Source organism: Leptonotus elevatus, chromosome 1 (assembly GCF_054856555.1).
Source record: "Leptonotus elevatus isolate MCC_2025b chromosome 1, RoL_Lele_1.0, whole genome shotgun sequence".
Lineage (NCBI taxonomy): Eukaryota > Metazoa > Chordata > Actinopteri > Syngnathiformes > Syngnathidae > Leptonotus > Leptonotus elevatus.
Genome location: NC_141239.1, coordinates 40,290,391 through 40,304,429, shown reverse-complemented (window position 1 = coordinate 40,304,429; position 14,039 = coordinate 40,290,391).

The window sequence follows — 14,039 nt, the reverse complement described above, 5'->3', positions numbered from 1 at the left end:
TTATATGCAGATTTTCACTATTTGCTGGTCCTTGCGAATCGTGGGTCAACTGTAAATATATTGTTAAAAAAAAATCATTTTCGATTCCCAGAAGGCATTGCATGACACAAATTTCATTCTATATTTACAGATACAAGATTAGATTATAGGTTACCATTAGAGAGTACACAACAACGAGAAAAAACATTTGGAAAACATCGGCCATTTGGCCTATTATTTTGGCCAATGTTTGATGTTTTTAAAGGTTGTAATCGGCCGATTTAATTGGCCCTAAAAAGAAAACCATGATGTCAGCTATGATTGCAAACCTCCAACATGGCACTACTCTGCTCATTGTTACTTTGCTCGATGCAACAGTGGCACCAAAATGGTTGTTCAGAACATGCAGATGAACAACTAAACAACAATACATTGATTGCTAATTTTTCCCTTGGTAAATTAAAAACACTTAGTCAAGTGCCCATCCTGCACCACGAGAGGTTGATTGTGATGAGTAGAGAATGGTTACGTACCTCTGTGAATACTAATAGGAATTGTGCATTTATATGGAGCACACAATTTACAAGACCACAAATAGATCATTGCCGCCCCCTGTGACAGTTAAGTACGGCTGGTAGCTTGCTAGAATTGATTGTCCAAATGAACTATCCCAAGGCAATTCATTCTATCATGAATTCTGATCATTGTATAGCACTTTCTGATGTTCATGGCTTGGTAGTAGGCTCAAAAATTGCAAAATGCATTTGTGAGTAGAGAGTGATGATGGTACAATGACACTATCCATTAAGTCTAACACTGTTTCATCTTCCCCCTGGAGTTGGCACTGTTGTTGAAAAGCGACACTGAGGGTGTAGCGTTCAATAGATTCAATCATGGCGAATGCATTCATTCAGCTGCTCTAGCATACTGTCCATCAAACGATTTTCTTGAAATAACACTATGCAAAAATAAAATCTAAATGTGTCGAAGAAAACAGCATGACTTGCGTTTATTTTCCTGACATAATTACTGGTCTCAAGATCTCCTTATCCGGTCTGACATTGAGTCAGGAAATTGTGGTATCAGACAACCCTCCACTGTGTTTGTGTGTGGTGTGTGTGTGCAACCTTTTCTTAGTATGTATCTACTACTTACACTGGGGGGCAGTGTGTGCCTCCGATAATTGAGTCAATTCACACAGTCAAGTGGCAAGTGCTGAGACAGCCCACACAGCATGATTCCAGCATCTTTTAGAATCTCAGCACGCTCACCGGCCCCCAGCCCTCACATCTGGTGACACACAACTCCTCCTCACCTCTACCGCAAGTGCAAAACAACATCCTTTCAGCATACATATGAAACAAGGATAAAAAGTTACGCTTCTACAACTCTTCACAGTTGAGGGAAACACTTATCTCAAGCCAACGAATGGTTGACTCAAGGTAAATACTCATTGCGGCACACAAATCTTTTCAGCAAACTCTTAACTCAGCCCTGCACACAAGCGACAATTGCATAGACAACACGCATGCAAGTGTCGAAGCACATGCCCTTATGGGATTTGAACGTCCTTGAAATAACCGCTATGCCATATTTATACGGTTAGCCCATAATATTGCACCATGGTCACACTATATCCCACAATTGTGGCGCAGTGGTACCTCGAAGTCCACCGCAATCCATCACCATTCAATACAACATTTCCCACTGAGGTTAATTATTTTGGGGAAAATTTCTTCATAGAGTCCAAACCGTCACACTCATAAAACACTGTACTGTGAACTACACAGTCAACATTTATAAGTAATGTTTTAACGTTAATACAATAAGCAGAAGTGAACAAAGAATAAAGCACTCTAAAAACTTTTCTTTCTTTTTTGGGGGCAATAATAAACATAATGATATCAACCTTGAATGTTAAAGTCTAAAACAAAACAGACATACAGTTTAATAACACTTTCCAGAGCATATGGCAGCAAACATAGCACAATGCTAATGTAGCCATTTACATTTGACTCAGCACTCTAAACTGCACCAACAGCCCGACTATGAGAACTGGTGTCGGAAATTTTCCTCGCAAATTTGCTCGGAAAAGGGTCAAGCAGAAGATCTTATGGAAACGGACGCGATGTGTTTTCCGTACGGCCGCCGCAAGGAATAGAAAGCATTCGAGTCTGCGTGTCAATTCACACCAGCTGCAGTGCGGTGCGTATGCGGTGTGGAACGGATGCGGCGCTGCGGAAGGTTTCCGCAAGCGTTTTTTTTTTTGCCGGACGCCACATGCTGGATTTTCACGAAGCTATTACACGAGGACAGGAAGTCGAGCGTCGGCATCAAGGTAGATCTGGTATATTTCAAAACAAAACCGTTTGCAAACTCATTTTTTGGGGGGAGGGAAGCTAGCTAACTACATAGCATGACACAAGTCGGACATTTAAGACAAAAAACAAGCTCAGAATAAATTAAACATGACAAAATAACACAAAACGAACTTACCCATGGTAGAAGTCACAGAAATAATGCCCAAAAGCATATCAATGTGACAACAGGCAAGTGTGGCTATTGTTTACCAATAGGCCTCTATATATACGGTTGTTATCACGTGAACTCAACTCTCCAGCGTGAACCCCCGTGATCTTGTGGTCTAGCGGGTGCAGATTTCCGGACACGGATAGATAATTGCAGTCTGTGCAGATGCCGTACGGAAAATGCACCGCGTCGGTTACCGCAGTCAGTGTAAATTGGGCGTTAGCCACCTATTTCTGTGATTGACGGGAAACGAATCAATTACCAATTAAGGGAGGGAACATAGACGCCAACTCAATATGAGCATTTTCTCGGTTGTCGGATGTATCCTTAGTAATCATACTATGGTGTGGGAAAACACAATCTCCTATCCTTATGTTTGTGGTCAACAACGACAAGCAGCAAATATTGTGATTGCGACGTGGAACGGATCAATTAGCAATTAGGGAGTCAATCATTTGTTAATTGGATTCTGACTGAAATGGGTTCCAGTAGTCCACCATAACACATTATGACCGTACAAGGAGTATTTTTCTCCAAGAATTTTGATCAGTTTGTAGATATTACCTAACCTGGCAATAGCCAGATGCATATTGTGATTCTCTCAAGGGAGTTCTCCACTGTGATTTGCTCGGGAAAGGTGGGACATTCTGGACAATACTTTAAGCTGATTGGACGAGGCAGTTTTGTTGAAGTTTTGACCAGTCACGGCAGCGGATTTAAATGTCATCGTCGTAGGAAAAAAAAAAAAACACGAAAATCTTTACCAGATAAAAATGCACAAAGCGCCTCCCGCTGTTCTTCTTCAAAAAGGAAACTGTAAGTAATTCTGCAAGAACACAATTAATTGCAGCGTCCATGCATTTGTCTGCCGGTGGCGCCATGTTCGGTTTGTTTGTTTCCTATGGCTTCGGCACTTTCGCCACAGCTGTATATTCTGCCCCCAAACACAATGTTGATTTGTGATCGGGCTGAACCACCACTGGTTCCAATCGGTGAAAATCAACAGGCTCGGTACAAGATGTATTCTAAACGAGAATTCATCTCGCAGAGCAAGGTTAGCTATTACTAGCTTCAAGGTTTTTCTTTGAGTGAACTACAAAAGCAAATCACTCAAACCTTTTTGTGACATCAGTCAATTTATCAAATTGCCTGCACAGATATAATCATAATATTAACATAATAATAATAATAATAATAATAATAATGCATCGGATTCATATAGTGCTTTTCTAGACGCTTTACAATACACCAGTGTGAGTAGCACTGGAGGCAATGTGTGTCAAGTGCCTTGCCCGAGGACACAACAACACATGACTTGGGGAGAGCGCGGATCGAACCGTCTCTACACCCTGAGCTACGGCCGCCACAGTATTAAGTATGGCTTTAGTACAAGCAGCTTCTTTTTCAGATAAAAGCCCTCTGGACAGGCAATTGCAGAACACCATTTCACATAGGAAATACTGTGGTGAAAAATAAGAAAACAATTGAAAATGGGATAAAATCCCAACTGCAATCCTGCTCAAGAGTGTGCATCAAATACCAGGACACGAGTGGTGTTGAGGTGAAGTACGCCAATTCCCTTTTCCAATCTGGATCCACACACCGTTAATGCCATTGGGCCCATCACTGAGCTGGCCCACAGGCAGCTGGTCCAAAGGATCAACCCCATTAACGGGACAGATAGCTCAAAAGTCTGTACTTCCCAAATGGTACAGCCGATGCACCAAAGCGTAGAAAATGAACAGAAAAAAAGCGAGCGCAACATCAACGGTGCAACAGAAGAGCAAATAGGAAAATGTTCTTGGCCTGGATCACAGGGAGAATGATTGATCATTATGTGGGTGAACTCAAGCAAAGTCGAGTTCATTGCCATCATGAACGTCATGGCTTTGTTATTTGTCCTATTGTCACCGCTGCATTTTTATGGTGTCTTCCATTAACATCAGCGCCACTGCTGTTTTTGGGGTGACAAATGACTCGTCTCTATGCCACATATGCACCGTCTTATGAGCAATTACACAAGGACCAAAAAAAGAAATACGGCTGACGCTCAAAAACAAGTCCAAATTCTGAATTTGAGCAAACTATTTCAACTCTGGGCGGCACTGTTGTTAGCGGTTAGCACCGGCCTGACAGTTCTGAGGTGCTCTGATTTTGAATCTCAGCACTGGCCTTAATCTTTCAAAAAACAATACATTTTAGGCTCATTAACTCTCTCAATACATATGACGTATCGTCATAAGCGTCATAGTTGCCACGTACACATTACGTATCTATAAGTTTTTGTTTTTTTATGCAAGAGTGTCTGGCGCAAGTGAAGTCCAAGATCAGCCAGTATCACGCATGGGAGTGTCGTGTTGTGGAGCAGCGGGGCGATGCGTAGAAAGTAAGCGATCGGCAGAACAAAACAGTTAACCCTGGAGGATTGCTTTTTGGCTTAAAAAAGAGCATCCTCATCGGCTCATCAAAGCATAACGGCGATCGAGTTGCTGCACGTCAAGGAATGACGCTTCGTTCGTCGAGCAAACGCAACGAGCAACCGTCGAGTAATCGTATCCGTTTTGCCAGTCACGTCAACCCCTAGACAACTGGATGCTGCGGCAGAGCTGCCGTTAGACCTGTCAATTGTTTATTTTTAAGTGCAATGAACTGTTATTTTGTTATCAAAAGCACTTTTTGGAACATTTTTTACATTTCTTTAAAACATTATTTAGATGTTTGAGCTGTCACAAGCGAAAAAATTGTACCGTTAAAGTCCAAGTTGTGCTTGAAATGTTTGTTTTACAAAAAGCTGTTTTCTACGTTTTTTTTCCTCAGGAATTGGAATTTCGACAAAACCTGGCTATATTCTAACGCTGATAACTAAATAACTGAAAAAGATAGAAATATACTTATTTTTCTGATAAAATTATCTTTCTATTGGTCTGTTCCATGTTTATATAGCAATAGAACACAATATTCTGTGGGCCTTGCAAGATCAGTCAAAATCCAGTAAAACGGCTGGTATTGAAAGGGGTTGCTCCAATTAAAATGGCTGGTATTCAATGAATTAAAGACTCAATTATCCAGTTGTGAAGGTGAGTGTGAATAGTTGTTTGTGCGACAGAAAGTGTATTGGCTTTTGAGGCTCCACAAACAAAATACAAAGAAGTGGATTGCCACAAAGAAGAGGAAAGGGGCAAAGATAAGGAGAAAGTATGGATATATTTCGAGAGGCTTTTAGCATGAAAGATCGCTCTTGTGCTTTTTAGGAACCAGAGACTTGCCATAGTTTGCGTTCTCACCACAGGTACATAAGAAATTATACATGGCGGTAAGTATTGTGAAACACTATAGGCATATATGTTACGTCACCTAAGCATTGGAAGTAGGCAGCCGAGGAGAGCGCGTATGAAGGTAAGATTTATTGTACGATCATAGCTTGTAATCCGGTGCTAGCTAGCTCATCTCATGTTGTTAATTGTCACAAAAACTGAACACATTGAAGTCACGATTTTTATTTCAAGATTTGAAGCCTACCACTGTAAACATACGGCCAATAGCTTGTACCTGTAATAATAATAATAATCATCATCTAAAAATACCTCATAAACTGCTGCTTAGTGCTTAGATGTGAAAATTACTATAGAGCTACAGAACCCTATTGAATGTTTTACAAGATGACCTAAACCTATAACCAAAAGTGGACAGTACTCAGCTACTTGTATTTGACTAACATTATATTCAAATATCTGTCCTCTTACTATCATAATAAAATGAAAACAAAACGTTTTTACTGCGAGTGGATCTTTAAGCCGCGACAGGTATTTTAACCTCAACCCTTTATCCTCTGTATTTAATCATTTTATTTTGAATATTACAATTTCTTGATAAATGTCAGTATTTTTGCAATGTACACTTTGCAAACAGTTTAAAAAAAGAGGCTCTTACACTCTTAAACATACACATTTGCCTTCAACACTGAAGCAAAATAAAAATAATGCAAATGGAATGTTTCTGAATAATGTCTGTGTCTATCAGTATTACCACTATTTCTGATATTAAGATGTGACAAAATCTTTGTTTTTTTCTGGCTAACAGGATAAAGTTGAACCGATTATGTATTATGTCAGTGGCTGTGTTTTGATAATGACCCAGCTAGGAAGCTATGGTTATTTTTTATTGTATGCATATGCTGACCCAACCATTCTGTTTGCACAGATGCCAGCATGCAGTCAATCAAAGCTACTTCTTGATCCATCTCGAGACGGTGGCACATGGTGTGACATCAAACCTGCTTCAAAGTGGCTGTGAAGTCCAACAAATGAGAATCCTTGATACACTGGTTACTGTTCTGAGAGAATTTCACTGCAAACACCTTTGGGAAAGTGAAGAAATTATGCTTTCTAAATGTCTTCCAATTTTGAGTTTGAAATGTTGAGTACAATTTAATCCATATTGAGAGTCAGATCAAATAACAACATGTATCATTCAATAAACAAGATTGTGCATCATATGAATTGACCTACATATTCATTCTTCACTGTTACATCTCAACAGTAGCCAAAAGCGATCATGGCAACACGTCGGCAAGAAGCCTATAACAATATATATAAAAAATAAGACTTAATAGGTGTTGAGCTGTAAATAGATGTTGCCCATTATTGTAGCCACCAGAAGAAAAAAAAGACTGACCACTGCCACAGGTGGGGGAGGGGACCACCGCCTGCTACATTCACATCAGCAGAAGATCTGCAAAATAATTTTCCATAATCCGGCTTGATGGAATACCCCCCAGGTGTCATCTCCTGTCTCTTGGCTGCTTGCTGATGGAGTGGGTCATCCTTTTCACTGATGCTTCAGCAGTGTCTCCAGCAGTTGTCTCCACCTTTTGAGCAAGATTTTGCAATTTATGAGATTCTCATTTAATTAAAAATAAATAAACTAACATTTGACCTAGTTACTTTTGTTAAAGTAGCTAGGTGACAGTGACACTGCTCACATCTTAGTGATACAGATAGACTAGCATTTCAAAAGCAGAATAGACTATATTTAAATAAGAGTAATGTTACAATGGAAAATTTAACTCAAGTAGAAATTAAAAGTGCAGAAAAATTACTTATAATATTTGAGTACTGTGAGTGATGAGTAAACTAAGAGTGTAAGAGCCTCTTTTTTTAAACTGTTTGCAAAGCATACATTGCAAAAATACTGACATTTATCAAGAAATTGTAATATTCAAAATAAAATGATGTTTACAGCGGTAGGCTTCAAATCTTGAAATAAAAATCGTGACTTCAATGTGTTCAGTTTTCGTGACAATTAAATACATGAGATGAGCTAGCTAGCACCGGATTACAAGCTATGATCGTACAATAAATCTTACCTTCATACTAAAACTTCTTTCTTTCTGCCCACTTTGAGTGCTCTGCATGTCAACCAACGTTTAAGCTGTTCCCCACGGTGTTTGTATATCGAACCATGTTGAAATTTTCACGCCTGGGACGTCCTCTTCTTCCAAAATGACACGTACACTGGTGTGGCTACTCTGTTTGTTTGGAATTTCGGAATTGTGCATATTAATGATAAAAACGTGGCGTCATTTGAGTTCAACCCACTGTCGTTCGCTCAACCAATAAGGTTGAGCTTTAGCCCGACCAAATCCTCCAGAGCCCGCCCTCTTCTTCTACGAGTCCAAATCACAGTGCTCTATGAGAACGAATCCGTTTTGCAGCTTTTGTAGCGAGATAAATGGGGCAAAACTCACATGACTGGACAGCAGCAGAAAAACCACTCGTGACTCCTAGTGGCGACTTCTTTGACTACAAGTTGTCATTTCTACAGGTACAAATCACAACTTTTACAGATACAAATGTACACTTTTTTGTACAGGTACAAATCATGACTTTTACAGGTACAAATTTGTTTTTACAGATACACATTTTTACAGGTACAATTGTTTTTTACGGATACAAAAAACATTTTTACAGGTAGGTAAAAAAATTTTTACAGGTACAAATAACGACTTTTACAGATACAAATTTATACTTTTTTCTATAGGTACAAAGCATTTTTACAAGTTCGTTTTGCACCATATTTACCATACAAATAAGCTTTTTCACTTGGACTTTGTCGTTTTTGTGTTTGCCTGCCAGTGCCATGTTCACCACCTGGTTTTTGATTAATTAAAACATCTTTAGACTTCATCCCTGCCTTGCTGCCTTGCTGAATAGAGAACCGGACGTTGATCATGCGTCCGAAATGGGCGTTACCGCAGCCATTTTGGCAGCATAGAAAAGGCGTCTGCCACTTTGAGTAAACGGCAAACGGCAAACGGCAAACGGCACACTTTAACAATGATTGACAGCTGTTGTGGACCAGCTGCCACTACAAGAAGAGGCAAAAAAAGGATCGGGCATTCTCCAGGCTACCAAAAGTGCAATCAATGCATAGCCAATCATTGCAGCAGCCATAAAAAGGGTGAACAAGAAGATGGAGGATTTGGGATTTCCTCCTGATTGCTTGTGTAGAGATCACTTCATATCAAGCGAGTCAGTTACTGAATCGGTTAGTCGTGTAGATGTAGCTAGATTTGATAGTTATTAAATGAAGGCAAAAGACATGATTGGGCACTTTGTACATAGTGGCTGAATCAGCAGATGCTAACTGTTACCACAAGCAAAATGTGGGGGAAATGCTGCTACGGTTTAATCGATATTACACAGTTGAATTGAATAATTTAACTAACACCATAAACTAGTCTTTTTACGGCATAAATGACGGAAGCCGCGGCCCAATTAGCAGCTGCTAAGTTGCTAACGTACCTAAAAAAATAAAAAAAACTCCTGACACTTCATCGGCAATCCAACATGTCCACCTCACCCATGTACATCATGTCCTTTTCATCAAAGTGACTGTCAATGCTCTTGGGCGGAAAGTTGACGGATAAACGCTAGTTTTAGCCCTCCTCGCCACTGCAGTCCATTAACGCTACTTTCCTGCCACTGGGGCGTGTTCAGAGAAATAGTCACGTGGCGTCCGGATCTCTATTCCCTGCATTTGGGTCCACTTTTCCTCAACCCCACCGGAAATACATAACAGAATGAACCGACAAAGAAAGGACTCAGCAGGAAGCACCAACCGGTAGTAATGGCAAAATCGAAACTGCGTTTTGGTACGTACCGGAACCCAGGCGGAACTTGGGATTGGAATCGCAGTCCTAAATCTGTCTCAGAATCAGGATGTCACATGACAGTTGCCTTTCGCCTTCCATTACGCCTCCAAACGTCACATTGTTTCAGCAAGTGCCTTTTCTAAAAATTAAATAAAATCCGACCATTGCACTCTATAAAAATGTCTGAAATCTGAAATAAATCCAAACTAAGTATACTTCGTATGTAAAATTGCCCTGATTCGCCCTGCATGATAAAATGTCAACATCCTCTTGAACGCTTTGAATGCTGTGAATGTGGCGGTTGGTTTAGTGGTAACGCACAATGGGCTGAGAAAGAGGTCTGTAACTCAGGTTCAATACCTGCCAACGGGTGTCATGTTTTTGCAAGTCATTCTTTTTCCTCTCTAATACTTTCTGTCAAAACTTGATGCCCTGTCGGAAAAAAAAAAGCCTTTGAAATGTAGCCTGTTGAAATCTAGTTTTTGATTAAATGTGATAGCACTGAGGGTTTCATCAAAGCCTTTAAGTCAAAATTAAAAACAAACCAAGTACCAACAAAAACCTTATCTGTACTTCTATACGTATTTTGACGGGGTGGGGGTTATTCAGTTTGTTCCCCACAATATTATTTCTCTCTCTTATGGCGTCCATTACAATTATAGCCCGATTGCCAGTTGTGTAAATTAGGTGATGACAGACAGCCAATAGTTAGTTTTCTTACTGAGGGGCTGGCAACGCTGATCTACTGTTTGACTGTAATATTTTACACTTGGCCACCAGATGTCGCTGTGGGGAGATGTTTCGAACGTTCCGAAAGAGCGATTCCTTTTGTGAATCAATCGTTTCAAATGATTTGATCGTTTCAATGTTCCATTTATGCCATCCCTACCAACCGACGGCGTGCCAGTCGGCTTCCAAGCACCCTCAGCCTGCCGAGCACCTCCCTCTTCTCCGTGTAGGTTCTGTTTTATCATCTGTGTCCCGCTCACTCATGTCCTGTAGTCCTCCTCATGTGTCACACTATTCACCATCTGTTGTGTGTGTTTCCTGGTGTTCTTTGTCTCCCCCTATTGCAAGGTATTGGTGAGCGTTGGGCGGTGCCTTGGCAACACACCTGTCACCTATCAACAATCAGCAGCTATTTAAGGGTGGCTGCAGCAGTGTGCTGCTGCCAAAGGATTACTTGCTTTCTCCCACGTGCTCGCTCTGTATAGTTAAATTCGTGTGCTTACTTTTTTTTTTGTCTTTCGCGGTTCTCCCTGTCACCATAAGTACATCATCTTTTGTATCTAGTAACGTTGAACTTTTCAGGCCGACCTTTTGTCGAGCTGTTGTTGTGTTGTTCTTTTCCCTCACATTGTGTGAGCATCTTTTGTTCTTCCCACGTGCGTCGTGCGCCTTGTGTTTAATAAACTCTTGTAATTTTTGGGAGCCGGCTTTCGGATTCAGTTTATTCGGCATTGCCGAACTCCTAACACCTTCCCACTTGTTTTTCGATTCCGATCACACAGAAATTGAAGGCGGCCATATTTTGGTTAATTTGCTTTCCAATTCTGATTATGATTTAAACACGGATTTTCATTTTCACAGTAGTTCTTCAAACCCTTCCCAGTTTTTGTCACGCTTTTTTTTTTTTGGATGATTTTCTTCGCACCTCACAGCTCCATGTCATATCCACCCAAGTCACGTGCCATGTTCACCACCTCGTTTTTGTTTAATTAAAACGTCTTTAGTCTTCATCCCTGCACTACTTTGATACATTTTTTTTTAAATAATCTGAAATGTAATTATTTTTAGGTGTCTAGTTATAGCAGCATTTCATCTTGCTCCTGTTTCTATGTTGATTGGCAACGTACAAAGTATACAGCATTTTTTTTCCCATATCAAGAAATGTTGCCTCCCTAGCCTCAATATGTTGCATTCCTAAACTGCTCTTAGTAGCTGGCTGTCGTAATTGTTGATATTGATATAGCGGCACCTTTTTGTCAGCAAAATGTGCAAACGGCGCCACCCTATCTCTGAGAATTAATGTGTTGTCATTGGGTAATTTGTTCTCCATCACGGGAATGTTGGCTGGTTAAAAAAAAAAAAAAAAAAAAAAAAGCAAAATGCTTGGTATGCAAATGTACAGTGACTGTCTACTTCAACAAGAAACTCATTGCCTCATAACTTCTCAAAGTGAACCGTACCAAATCAAATCGTAAATCCACTGAATTGAACTGGATCAAACTGTTCCACTTTAAAATGTACTCTCCTTACATCAGATCACACCCCATGTATCGAGATCATCTATTATTGGAGCAATACATATTTTTATGCTAGTCGCAAATTTCAAAAACATAAAATACACTTCCCCAACAATATTTCTTAAAGCTGCTCTCTGTAACAATTTTGCCAAAAATATCTTTACAATAGCCTTTTTATTTGACCCTTTATGACACAAACATCTTCTAATTAGTAGATAAATGCCTTAGCTGTTCACAACGGGTGGTTAATAGTTTTCAGACAAAATTTGGGTTCAAATTTCATGCTCCCTGTCTGCGGATGTGACATCACGTGCGCATTGTGTACGTGAAGAAGGGGAAATGCCGTTTCCTTTTTCGGCCACAGGTGGCAGTAACGATTCAATGTTCTGCGTCCAGTAGCTTGTATTTAGCATTTAAAGTCATATATATAGCCATATAGCATTTAAATTATGATGCCAAAACACTTCATCTTTCATTACACCTAAAAATAAATAAACTTCAGATGAATTAAATAAAAAAGTATCAAGTGTTGCTTGTATGCTTTTAGCATCTTCTCAAGCCCATAAAAATACCTATTACTGCTTTCCTACTAGTCATTTTATAAAAAATTTGACTGAATGATACATACTCCTTTAAAAAAAAAAAAAAAAACATACATCACAAAAGACTTTACCTTAGGTTGCACAGCTAGTAGTTGGCAGCATGACCACTAATAGCCTTCGGGACCTTTCATTGCATCATATATTGAAAGGTTGACACGCTATACTTTCTCTGGTGTCAACCACGCCTGTCAGCTTAGAAGAAGTAGAACGTTGCCATTCTAGGGCATAACACAAAGAGCACAAATATGTGAACAGTCATGAATAGCCACATTTTTCATCATACAGTTTGAGTTATGTTCTGCACTTTACAATACAGAGAATTTGCCAGAGAGTTAGTTTGCGAATAGTCATCTGCGAATCAGCAAGAATTAACTGTACTTCACAAAAGTGTTGCAACAACAATAGCAAAAGGATGCTATGGAGGCCTACATTCTTGTTTTGTTTGATTGCTAAAATGGTAAAACCTAAACATGTGATTTTGCAGAAGAATATACAGCTCAGTCGAACCTAGAATTTGGGAGCTGGCTCAAAATGGAGGATAAATCATGCATGACTCCAAATTTAAACAACAAGCTGTTGTTGTCCTTGTTGAGTCTGCCAGACCAAACCTGCTAAAATGGAGATAGTTTATATTAAAAGACCAGTTACGGGTCAGGAATCAGAATAATTCCAGAGGAAGCCTTTCATTATTCCATTGTCTGTGCTCACCGCAGACTGCTTACTTGCAGCATTGCCATCTTTTTTTTTTCACCTCCTCCCCAGAAGTCCAGATTGCTGCATTTCTCTCATGTTTACAAGTCCACATTTGAGTGATTGTTTGACTGGCACACAAACAATACAGTCAAGATTCAGCATGCACCTTTACAAAAAAACAAAAAAAGACAAGATTAACACTTTCTTTAAAACTACAGATGCAAAAGTCAATTCCTATTGACCTTTTGCACGTGACGTCACAGCCCTCATGGGAACGCCCCCTCGGGGGCACTGGACGGCAAAAGAGCCACTTGCCTGTATTGTAACCATTGAATCTCGTACAGCGTAAAGTCCGTTATCTAATCAATTATCATATAAAATGGTCATATCTTGCTTTGCGGTCTGTTGTACAGACAGACAAAGGAGTAAACCAAATGTTGCTTTTTATCGCATATCTAATAATGAAGACAAAATACGTCGATGAATAGCAGCAATCAACGGAGAAAGGACTGGCAGCCCACAAAGTATTCACGGATTTGCAGCGATCATTTTTTGCGAGGTTAGTAGATAAATGTTGTAATTAGTAGATAAATGTTCATACATTTTATTAGTAAACGTACACTCTAACAAAGATTGTAACAGGTGTCGAATTGTGTGTTTCAAATGACATAAATGAGCCAGATAGTTAGCGTCCACTCCAACTGCACGAACACACGGCTTAGTTTTCAAATGCAACTTCTTCAAAACTATTAAGTGCATTTGACTGTTTAATAACGGGGGATTTCGTCTTTGTGCTTGGAGTTTTTCACTCTGGAGCCGGCCGGACTCTTAGTCATG